The 10,764-nt window shown below is 39.8% G+C and overlaps 2 long non-coding RNA genes across 2 annotated transcripts; both read left to right on the top strand.

Moving 5' to 3' along the window:
- The first annotated feature begins 8 nt into the window (after positions 1-8).
- LOC120437314 lies at positions 9-2,504 on the top strand. The gene is made up of 3 exons (XR_005611009.1): positions 9-83; positions 413-493; positions 1,513-2,504. It is a non-coding gene; the product is annotated as an uncharacterized LOC120437314 (long non-coding RNA).
- A 5,649-nt stretch (positions 2,505-8,153) lies between these two features.
- LOC120437313 lies at positions 8,154-9,483 on the top strand. Its single transcript, XR_005611008.1, has 3 exons — positions 8,154-8,879; positions 8,990-9,080; positions 9,466-9,483. It is a non-coding gene; the product is annotated as an uncharacterized LOC120437313 (long non-coding RNA).
- The last annotated feature ends 1,281 nt before the right edge of the window (positions 9,484-10,764 follow it).

Below are 10,764 nucleotides of genomic sequence, written 5' to 3' on the forward strand. Positions count from 1 at the left end.
GCCTGGGTTAGCAGACAGCACCAGCCAGCTTGTCCTTGGAAACGGAGAATAGACCCACCTCCTTATGTCCTCCAGGCAGCAAGGTAAATTTAAAACAGTATTCCTCCATTAAGGATTTATAGTGGACAGTTACATTACCATTAAATGTTAAAGACATATGGTTACATGTTTGCCTTATGTAAACAGTAAGAATTTTGTTGTCTCGCTTCTGTTAGTTTTGTTTAAAGTTTTTAAAGTTACACTCACTTTCAAATTTCTTAGTAGTTATGCAAACAGCTGGAATTTTTTTTTTTTTATCGCTTTGTAAGTTTAGTAACCGCTACTGTTTCATGTTTTCTTTAAAGTATCCAGTGTTACACTCTATTTCACATCTGTTAGTAGGTTTTCTAATTTTGATTAACTGTATTATCAGATTTCAGACACTCGTCCACCAGCAAAACGAGTCTGGGCAACCGATGATTTCCACACGGCATCAAATTCTCCACCTAAAAAGGTAACCCTAACCCTATGTATAGTCACCGGGGTTGATATTTAGTCTTTCACCTTAAGTGTGCTTGCTAACTCGTACTAAATATACTAAAATGTTAGACTAAACATGTACATTTGTCAATTTCTTTCATCAGACTCCTAAAATGCAGACATCTCAACAGCTGTCTGTTTAGCTGTTTCTATATCTATTGTTCTGAAAAAACATTTATACCATTTTATACTTAAAGCTTCAGATAAATTGACATCCACAGTGAAAAGCAGTGCAAATAAATACAAACATTTTGTGACACTGATCTTTTCTCAAGATGAATGTCAGTGTGTTCTGTTTCAATCACATTTAACCTGTAACTGAATTTTGTGTCATTTCTTTACAAAACGTAACACAACTATGAAACGTGTTTTTATGGCACATGTACAGAACCATCTGGTTTAATCTGAAATCAGTGATTGAATTACATCTAATTTAAGAGCATCTGAAATCCTCTTACGAATAATACGTAAACAGGATTTCCTTTGATATATTTGTATTTAGGCTGCAATTTTGTTGATGTTTGAAGGCCCGCATCAACCTAAAATAATGTGTTATACTGAAAGAAATTAACTGCTTTAAAAATATGAGGAGCAGAAGGTACAGGTATGACCTTTGTAAAAGGTCATTAAAAAAACAGCTCTAAAGCAAATTACAGATATCTAAAATATTTATCATTTTTACTTCCCACCTCTGCTCTCTCTCACTGTTCCTGTCACTGTCTTTCTGGCTTATCTGATGCTGTGTATCTTTAGATTATGCTGTAATATGATTGAGGAGTGATATAATTTGGCTTGAACATTGTTTCATTATTTTACCATAGTTAAAAAAAATTTTTTTACTTTACAAGAAAATCTAAATTTATACAACTATTGCCACTTAAAAATGTCTTACATCATTGTACCAAGAGTTACATATGTTTTTACTCAACCGTGACATGCATATCATTAAATACTAAACAATAACATGTGTCACCTTTACCATTCCTTGATCAGCCTTTCCACAACACAAATGAACAACTACTGACAGAGGAGCTACAGAGAAACGCAGTTCAGCACTTCTGGTGTGTCAGTGCAACTCATTGTCAAAGTGATGAAAGGTACACAGAATTCTCTCGAAATCATCAGTGCACATGTAATGCCCTCACATTCCTGGCCTACCTTAATGAGGAACACCAGTTCAACACAGCCCGACTTGATAAGGTGCTTGAACAGGGAGATGCACTCTACTGTTGGATTAAAACAAATCTTCAGCAGGAGAGGCGTTATACACAAAATCATCTGACCATGGAGGACCTGCCCAAAGAAGTTCATGCTGACATAAATGTCTACAGTGTGAAAATGGACAACATAAGGTACGGATACCTGAAAGCAGAGGACAAAACTTATCAAAGAAAAGGATGGTGGTTGCCTCTTGCTAGTCGCCTTGTATGTCTGTCAACAGATGTGAACTATGCTTTGCTCATGGTTTCGCCTCAGTGCATTGCAGTTTTCCGTGACAAATCTGGGAGGTATGGATTATTTGATTCACATTCAAGAAGTGCAGCAGGTTTACCCCAGCCAAATGGAACAGCAGTCATGCTCACTTTCACTCATGTGAATGACCTGATCACCCACCTGCATAACCTTTTCCAAAATCAAGGCAGGTATGCAAGATATGAGTTTGTGCCTGTTTCTTTCAAAAGAGTCAGCACTCACAACGAACAGCCTGCACAGTCAACTCAAGTAACACCAGGAGCAACAGCTACATCACCACAAAATGATGAACCACAAATCACAAATCCCACTGTGCAAGTGCCTCAACCAGAATCAGCCCAAACCTACATGACAATGTTAGAAAGTGCTTTAAACCCACAACAAGACAAAATGGCTTCAAATCAAATTTGTGAACATCAACTTGAAACATCTGTTGATCCAACAAGCAACATCCAAACAGAACAACAAGAAAATCTCGAACTCAATAATGAAAGAGATAAAGTCCTAGATAAACCCCAAAAAGCAAGAAATGTATGCAGATTAAATAAACGACGGCGTGGGAAAGCTATTCGTCAAGCTCAAAGTCACAAGCAGCATCTAAAAGTTAAAGAAAAATCTTCATCTGAAGACTTGGCAAAGAAGATAAAAAAAAAAGACACGAAAAGCAACGATATGCCTGCTTTCCTGAATTTCGAATGAAAAATTACAGGCTGTGAAAACTCAATATGCTCAAACTGCTGCCATCGCCAGTAAACAAAAACTGTTGTCAGCCAAAGGTTATTATGCAAATCCTCATATTCAAGAGAAGATAAAAGCCCACAAAGTGAAGAGATACCAAAATGATCCTCATTTTCAACAAAAAAAGAGAGACTACATTATCAGAAGATATACCACAGATGCCAGCTTTCGAACCAGACAGAAACAATATGTGTTCCGAAGATACAACACGGATGCTGACTTTCAAAGCAGACAGAAGCAATATCTGGTCCAAAGGTACAACACGGATGCTGACTTTCAAAGCAGACAGAAAAAATACATAAGAACAAAATATGCATCGGATCCAAACTACAGGCACAAACAAAAAATCAATTCATGCCAGGTATCATAATGACTCACAATTCAGACTGCACCATATACAGCGCTGTGCAGAGTACCAGAGACACAAAATGGCTACCACTGCATCTTTCGCCATTTATAAAAAGTTGTAAAAGCAGAGAATAAAGAAGAAATACAGACGACTAGTAACACAATTCCAGCAGGGTCCACAGTCTGAAGCACAGCCCCAGCTTGTAGTGAATAGTGTGATGCAAGCAGCCACATTAGCTTTCCGTGAAACAATTAAGTTAGGACCCACCCATGTCTGTACAGTGTGCCACAGAACTCTGTTTCCTAATCAAGTTAAACACTGCAAAAGATCAAAGTATGTTAAAAATAGTCACATTGTTGACACTTGCTTGACAGGAAAATTTGTCCATGTTTGTGATGGGGAATGCTCAGCTAATTGTACTTTCCCAAAACACAGAATGGAGGAGTGGATTTGCTACAACTGTGACAGCCACCTACAACGAGGAAAGATCCCTTCCATCGCAGTGGCAAACAATTTAGCACTAGCACCCATTCCAATTGAACTGAGTCAATTAAATGTACTAGAACGACAACTGATTGCTAAAATTCTCCCGCTTGCCAAAATCATTGCATTACCAAAAGGACAGCAAAGAGCCGTACATGGGGCTGTTGTTTGTGTACCGTCGGATGTGGAAACCACAGTAAACTGTCTTCCCAGACCTAGCAATGAAGCCCAGCTCCTGCAGGTACAACTGAAAAGACACATCAGATTCAAAGGATACCAACACTTCTACACTGTGAACATGAAGAATGTGTTAGCAGGATTATCAAAGCTAAAAGAGATGCATTCAGAATACAAAGATGTATCTATTGATGATGACGCTACTTTTGCTGATCCCACAAATAATCAGATAATCGAGACGGAACATGACACTGCTGATGCAGATATTCAAGATGCACTGCCCAGAAACTTCGACAACCAAATTGTACCAGAAAGAAGAACCACTGAGGATACAACAGCTGGAATACTTGAGCCATGTCATGATGTAAACGAACTATTGGAGCCTGAACAGTCAAATGGAGAGCCCTTACAAGATACGGAGAAAGAAAAGGAAGAACTTCGGCCTGGTCTTGTTCTAGACACCTGTATGCAACCACCAGATATAGCACAGGACATTTTATCATATGGTGAAGGAATATTTAGCATTGCACCCGCCCAAGGAAATAGACCTGTTGGCTTCTTCTCTGTTCCTAAACTTGAAGCCATGGCCTTTCCTGTGCAGTTCCCAACTGGACAGAACACATTAGATGAAGCCAGACAAGTCAAACTGTCCCCAAGCATGTATTTTAATACACGGCTGTTCTCTGCAGATACACGGTTTGCAACTGACCAAAGCTACCTATTCTTTGCACAGTTTGTAACAGAAACACACATGGCTACAAACAGCATGTCCATTCAATTGCGCAAAGGTAAGGCAATCACCAAGGATGGACGTAGAATTTGTAACAGAATGCTTCAAAATAAAGACGAAGTGGAGAGACTGATAAATAACAAAGATGCAACACGCTTCATGAAACCTCTGAGAGGTACTCCAGCCTATTGGGAGAAGGCACTGAAAGATCTGCATGCTATGGTCAGACAGTTAGGAAAGCCGACTTTTTCCTGACATTTTCAGCTGCTGAAATGAGATGGCCTGAGGTTGTTGAGGTCATAAAAACTCAACAAGGTGAACAAGTGGATTTTCACAACTTGACTGGAACACAAAGTGTGAAATTCTCGAAGCAACCCTGTGACTGTGATGCGATTGTTTGAAAAAGAGTCGATGCACTAATGACAACACTGATCCTGTCCCCAGCACAGCCCATCGGTGAAGTAGAAGATTACTTTTATCGAGTGGAGTTTCAGGCCAGAGGTAGCCCTCATATCCATTTACTGGTTTGGGTTAAAGATGCACCTAAATTTGGAAGCGACCTTGAAGACCACGTGTACAAATTTATTGACAAGTACATAACATGTAAGATGCCTGACCAAAATGCCGATCCTGAACTTCACAAAATTGTGTCTGAGGTTCAAGTCCACAGCAGAAATCACTCCAGATCCTGCAAAAAGGTAATGTGTCATGTAGGTTTGGGTTCCCCAAACTACCGGTAGACCAAACAATGATCACTTTCCCAAGCCCAGATGATGACGATGATCACAATGATAAGCAGCATAGCACAAGTAAGGAGAAAGGCACAAATGAAAACAAAAGCAAAAAAACAGACGAATGGCGCGCATAAAAAAAAAAACAGAAAGAGGCCAAAGAAAACTCCAGCCATTGAGAGATTTGCTCTGTGACCCAAATTCCTCGTTTGAGGACTTGTCTGAGCTGCTTCACAAATGCAGATTAACTTATGAACAATACTTGGATTGTTTCTTCAATTTAAGCAATGGCCATGTCATCCTCTTAAAGCGTGAACCTAATGACTGCTGGGTGAATGCATACAATGCAGATCTGCTGAGAGCCTGGAATGCCAACATGGACATCCAATATGTCATTGATGACTACAGCTGCCTGATGTACATGATGTCTTATGTCTCTAAACCCGAATTTGAGATGACACAATTTCTTAATGGAGTCATCCAGGAGGTCAAAAGTCCAATGTCAATGAAAGAGATGAAATGAAACAGATAATGCAGGCATATGCTAAACACAGAGAAGTCAGTGCCCAAGAATCCGTGGCAAGGACATGCAGCCTGCCACTAAAAAGTGTTCACGCAGTGTGGTGTTCATACAGACTGATGATGATGCCCTGAAAATGAGTCTCCGATGAGCAGGTTGCAGAGCATGGCACCAGATGATGAAAATGTGTGGATGTCTGGATTGCCAGAAAAATATGCAAACAGACCCAGAACGCCTGAGTTTGAAAGAATGTGTTTGGCTGAATTTGCTTCAGAGTACAGGATTCTCTACAGCCGTCAAACAGAGTCAAAAATGCCATCCCTCTTTTGAATAACATGGGTTATATTCAAAAGAGAACAAGAGGGAAACCTGCAATAATCAGATATCCTCGCTTCTCAGAAAAGAAACAACCAGAGAAGTTTTATAGCAGACTACTAAAACTTTATTTTCCACATCGATCAAATGATGACCTTAAAAACACAGAACACCCCACATCCGAACAGTTCTACAAAAGTGGACGAAAACATGGTTTTGCAGTACGCCAATTGTTACCTTTAACAAAAAGCGTTATGAAAGCCATGGCAAAACAATGGAAAGGGCATTGGAACAGATTGAACAACAAGGCCCACTTATCAATGCATGGAACACCTTTGCACCTGAGGTTGAAGTAGATCGTTTAGAGTGTGTGGCCCAACGACAATCCAGACATGACACTGACGAAAATGAAATGGACATTGTTCCAGACTACCAAGTCAGTGGTAGCAGCAGTGGAGCCATGCCAGCAATCATAGCACCAAAGCTGAGCCCAGACTTTGTCAGAAAAATGTACCAAAGTCTGAATGAAACCCAAGCATCCATATTCTACGCAGTGCGTGAGTGGTGTTTCAAACTTGTGTGGGGTCACTGTCCTGAGCAGTTCTTTATTTTGTCTCTGGAGGAGCTGGCTGTGGAAAATCACATGTTATCAAGTGCATATATGAGGAGGCAACAAAGATTTTGCACCAACTCCCCAGATTCCGTGACCAAGCAGACATGTCCTACCCTGCAGTCCTGCTGGCTGCATTTACTGGCACTGCAGCTTTTAACATATCTGGGAAAACACTGCACTCTCTGCTAAAGCTGCCAAAATCTTTAAAACCGCCGTATCAGGGACTGGGGAATGCACTGGATGAAGTGAGAGCTTCACTTTCAAATGCAGAGATTCTGGTCATTGATGAGATATCTATGGTTTCTAAAGACCTTTTGCCTACATCCACTGGAGACTTCAGCAGATCAAAGGAAACAAGAAGCCTTTTGGTGGGATGTCTATCCTTGCAGTAGGAGACTTTACCAGCTGCCACCCCTTGAAAAGCCAAACCACTCTGTGTGTACGAGGACAATGTCCTTGATCTCTGGAAAGACTATTTCCACATGGTCAACCTGACAGAAATCATGCGACAGAAAGATGATCATTCTTTGCTGAAGTTCTGAACAGGATAAGAGTAAAGCAAAAACAGATTCTCTTGAAGTTAATGATAAAGCCTTGCTCACACAGGCTATCCATGACATAAAAGACTGTCCATCTAATGTATTACACATTTATGCTACAAACAAAGAGGTGGACAAACACAATTCAGCAACTGTAACTGCTCTTCATTCTGATATCATAAATATTCAGGCCGAAGACTACAGAAAAGACCCACGAACGGGTGAGATGGTCCTGCTGGCAGATATGATGAAAGGCAACAAAAGAGATTTACCTGATAACATACAAGCTGCACCTGGAGTGCGTGTTATGATTATTAGAAATTTGGATGTTGAAGATGGGCTTGTTAATGGGACATTTGGAACAATCACGAACATTGTGACAACCACACAGGATGGACCAAAAACTGTGAATCTCATTGGACTTACGCTGGACAATCAAAATTCTGGGCAAAAATTTCGCAGAAAAATACAAGGATCCTCAGACAACCTGGTATATATTGAGAAATGTGAAGAATCTACAAGTAAAAAAGGAGTTCTTCGCAGGCAATTTCCAATGAAGTTGGCCTTTGCATGTACAGCTCACAAAGTACAAGGCATGACAATGGAGTCAGCAGTAGTATGTTTGAAGCGTGTTTTTGAACCTGAATGGCCTATGTTGCACTCAGCCGCACAACCTCACTTAAAGGACTCTACATCACAGACTTTGATGAAAGGAAAATCTATGCTGATCCTGCCATCACAGATGCACTCAAAAATATGAGACATGCATCATTTGAGAATGCAAGACCACTGTTGCAATTCTTAAAATCAGTTGTTCCCACAGTCCCCACGATGACAATTATCCATCACAATGCACAAGGTCTCCCAACTCACATGGAGGACATGAGATGCCACCATGAACTTAGCCTTGCTGATGTTTTATGCATAACAGAAACTCACTTGTCTGGATCATCAGTTTCTCCCGCTTCCAGCTCGAACAGTACAACATGGCCACACGCAACAGACACGTCTCTTACACAAACCATACAGACATGGCAAAGGTAAATGGCGGTGGAGTTGCAATGTACTACAAAACAGTTCTTACAGCAGAGTCTCGAAAATACCTGCAAAATGTGACTGACCTTGAATTTGTTGTTATCAAGGTTGAATCGCCAGTCACAGCTTTGATAGCAACTGTATACAGGCCACCAAATTACAGCCACGTGAGGTTTTACCACAAATGCAATGTCTTTTGGACTCATTGGAAATGATGAATTGCCAACCAATTATTGTTTGTGGAGACTTCAATGAGGACCTTATGAGCAGAGAAAAAACCCATCCAAGAACTGTTTCAGTCAAGAGGATATGCACAACTTATTACTGCTGCAACTACCGAAAAACACACATTGATTGATCACCTTTACATATCACAGCCATACGCCTGCCTCCAATCAGGTGTTCTGAATACATATCACAGTTATCACAACCCCATTTATTGTGTAATTCACTAACACAAAATGACTGCAAGGTTGTGAGGGATATGGACTTGCCAAGTGATCTTAGTGTCTTTGCAACTGAGCACACTCTACCACCAACAAGGACAGCTCACCAGTGGGAGCTGATACATAAGACTGCTCTCATCCATTGAAGAGCTGACCAGAAACGTGAACAGAGAGACTGCAACTGCACCTGATGGGATCCCTGCCATAACAGGTAATTGTATTTTTTTGTTTCGTACTTTATATTGTAACATTTGATATTGTTTGAAACAAACTATAATCTCATCCATTAATTAAGTCATCCATTCATTCATAACTCCTCAGATGTGTTCTGTCCAGTGAAGGCAGTAGAGAAGCCCTACACTGATCTTGAAACTGTGCCACGCTAGTAGAGACCGGCTACAAGGATGGGCAGGTATAGTGAAATTAAAATGCACCTTTTGGTTCAACAGGTTTATATATACAGTCAAGTGATCAAAAGACACCAGTATTAAACCCATTTAAACCAACTACATGCTTGGATTGGAACTGTATACAGGCCACCAAATTACAGCCACGTGTGGTTTTACCTCGCATGGCGACTTACCTCATCAGAAGACACCAGTATTAAGCCAATTTCTTTTTTTTTTTTTACTTCATTTTTAATTTAGTTTTGGGTCATTTAGTTCTAAAGTTAGATTTGTTTTCCCAATTATTTTTTAGAACTTCATTACTTGCCAGTTTGCTAACTGAAGAGCTGCGCTTTGTGATGTCTCTTGTTTTATTGTTTTAAATTGTGTTTTCCTTTTATCTGTTTCTAGCTGTTTTCGCAAAGTCAGCCAACCACTTGCTTCCAAATGACCCTTATCCAGAAGTATCCGTGAGTGCCTCATCAACAGAAACTAAAGTGGAGACCTACCTCTCAGAGAAAACGCACACATAAGAAAAGCCGACCCACTTCAGTACTGGGAAGAACATCCTAATCTGTTTCCCTCTATGGCTGCTGTTGCGATCCCAGTGTGCCCCCTGTAGCTCTGTGGACAGTTTTGGATTTGTTTACATCTCACCCCAACCGGTCGCGGCAGATGGCCGCCCCTCCCTGAGCCTGGTTCTGCCGGAGGTTTCTTCCTGTCAAAAGGGAGTTTTTCCTTCCCACTGTCGCCAAAGTGCTTGCTCATAGGGGGTCATATGATTGTTGGGTTTATCTATATACATTAATGCTTGTATGCTTTTCATTTATACTTTTGCCTTACTCTTCAGTTCATAATATAAAGTTCCTTGAATGGTTTCCTTTTCCTTTTTTATTTTATATTGCTTTGCTATTTACCACAATCTAAATATCATGTTTAAATGTCATACATTATTGTAAATGGTATCTGTACAAAATATTGTTTGAATAACATGATACATTTATTAGTCCCATAACGGGAAATTTCATAATTTGCATGTGGTATTTTCCCTTGACATTAAAATACCTTTGAAATACAAATTGAATACCGCTTAATGGACATCTTTTTTCTACCACTTTAAACGACTCAAAACTGTAAAATCTAAATTGTAACTTCTCTTGAACACCTGACACTGAAGCATAATTTATTTTCTTTTATATCTATTAACTTATTTTGTAATCATGTAACTGGAGCATCTTTCTCTCATCTCTGTATGCCGCATATAACAGAGATCACAATACAGCTTACTTTGCTTTAAGTTGAAAATCAGCTGTATTCCATTTCCCTCCTCCTTGTGGTATAAAAAGCAAACTATGCTCATGTTGCATCTTGCTCCCTCTGGTGTTATAAATGGCAACCGGCACTAATTGAACCACATTAAAGGCAAACTACACTCATTGGCAGTAGCATAGGCACACATAAAATTTCTTCTGAAATTTTCGCTTTCTAGTTCTTATTATTGTGTGGATGCCCTAATAGGGCTTCCACACTATTGAGTTCCTGTTTCTCTTTATTGTGTGGATGCTTTATGCATCCACACTATTGAGTTCCTGTTTCTCTTTATTCTTTATACTTTATTATTCTAGTTGCCACTTTTTGTACGTTTTTTGGCACTTAACTACTTTAACAATTTTCAGCCGATTTTCACCGTTCAAATTTTAAACTATTCTG

The sequence above is a fragment of the Oreochromis aureus genome, unplaced genomic scaffold (genome assembly GCF_013358895.1).
Source record: "Oreochromis aureus strain Israel breed Guangdong unplaced genomic scaffold, ZZ_aureus HiC_scaffold_75, whole genome shotgun sequence".
Classification (NCBI taxonomy): domain Eukaryota; kingdom Metazoa; phylum Chordata; class Actinopteri; order Cichliformes; family Cichlidae; genus Oreochromis; species Oreochromis aureus.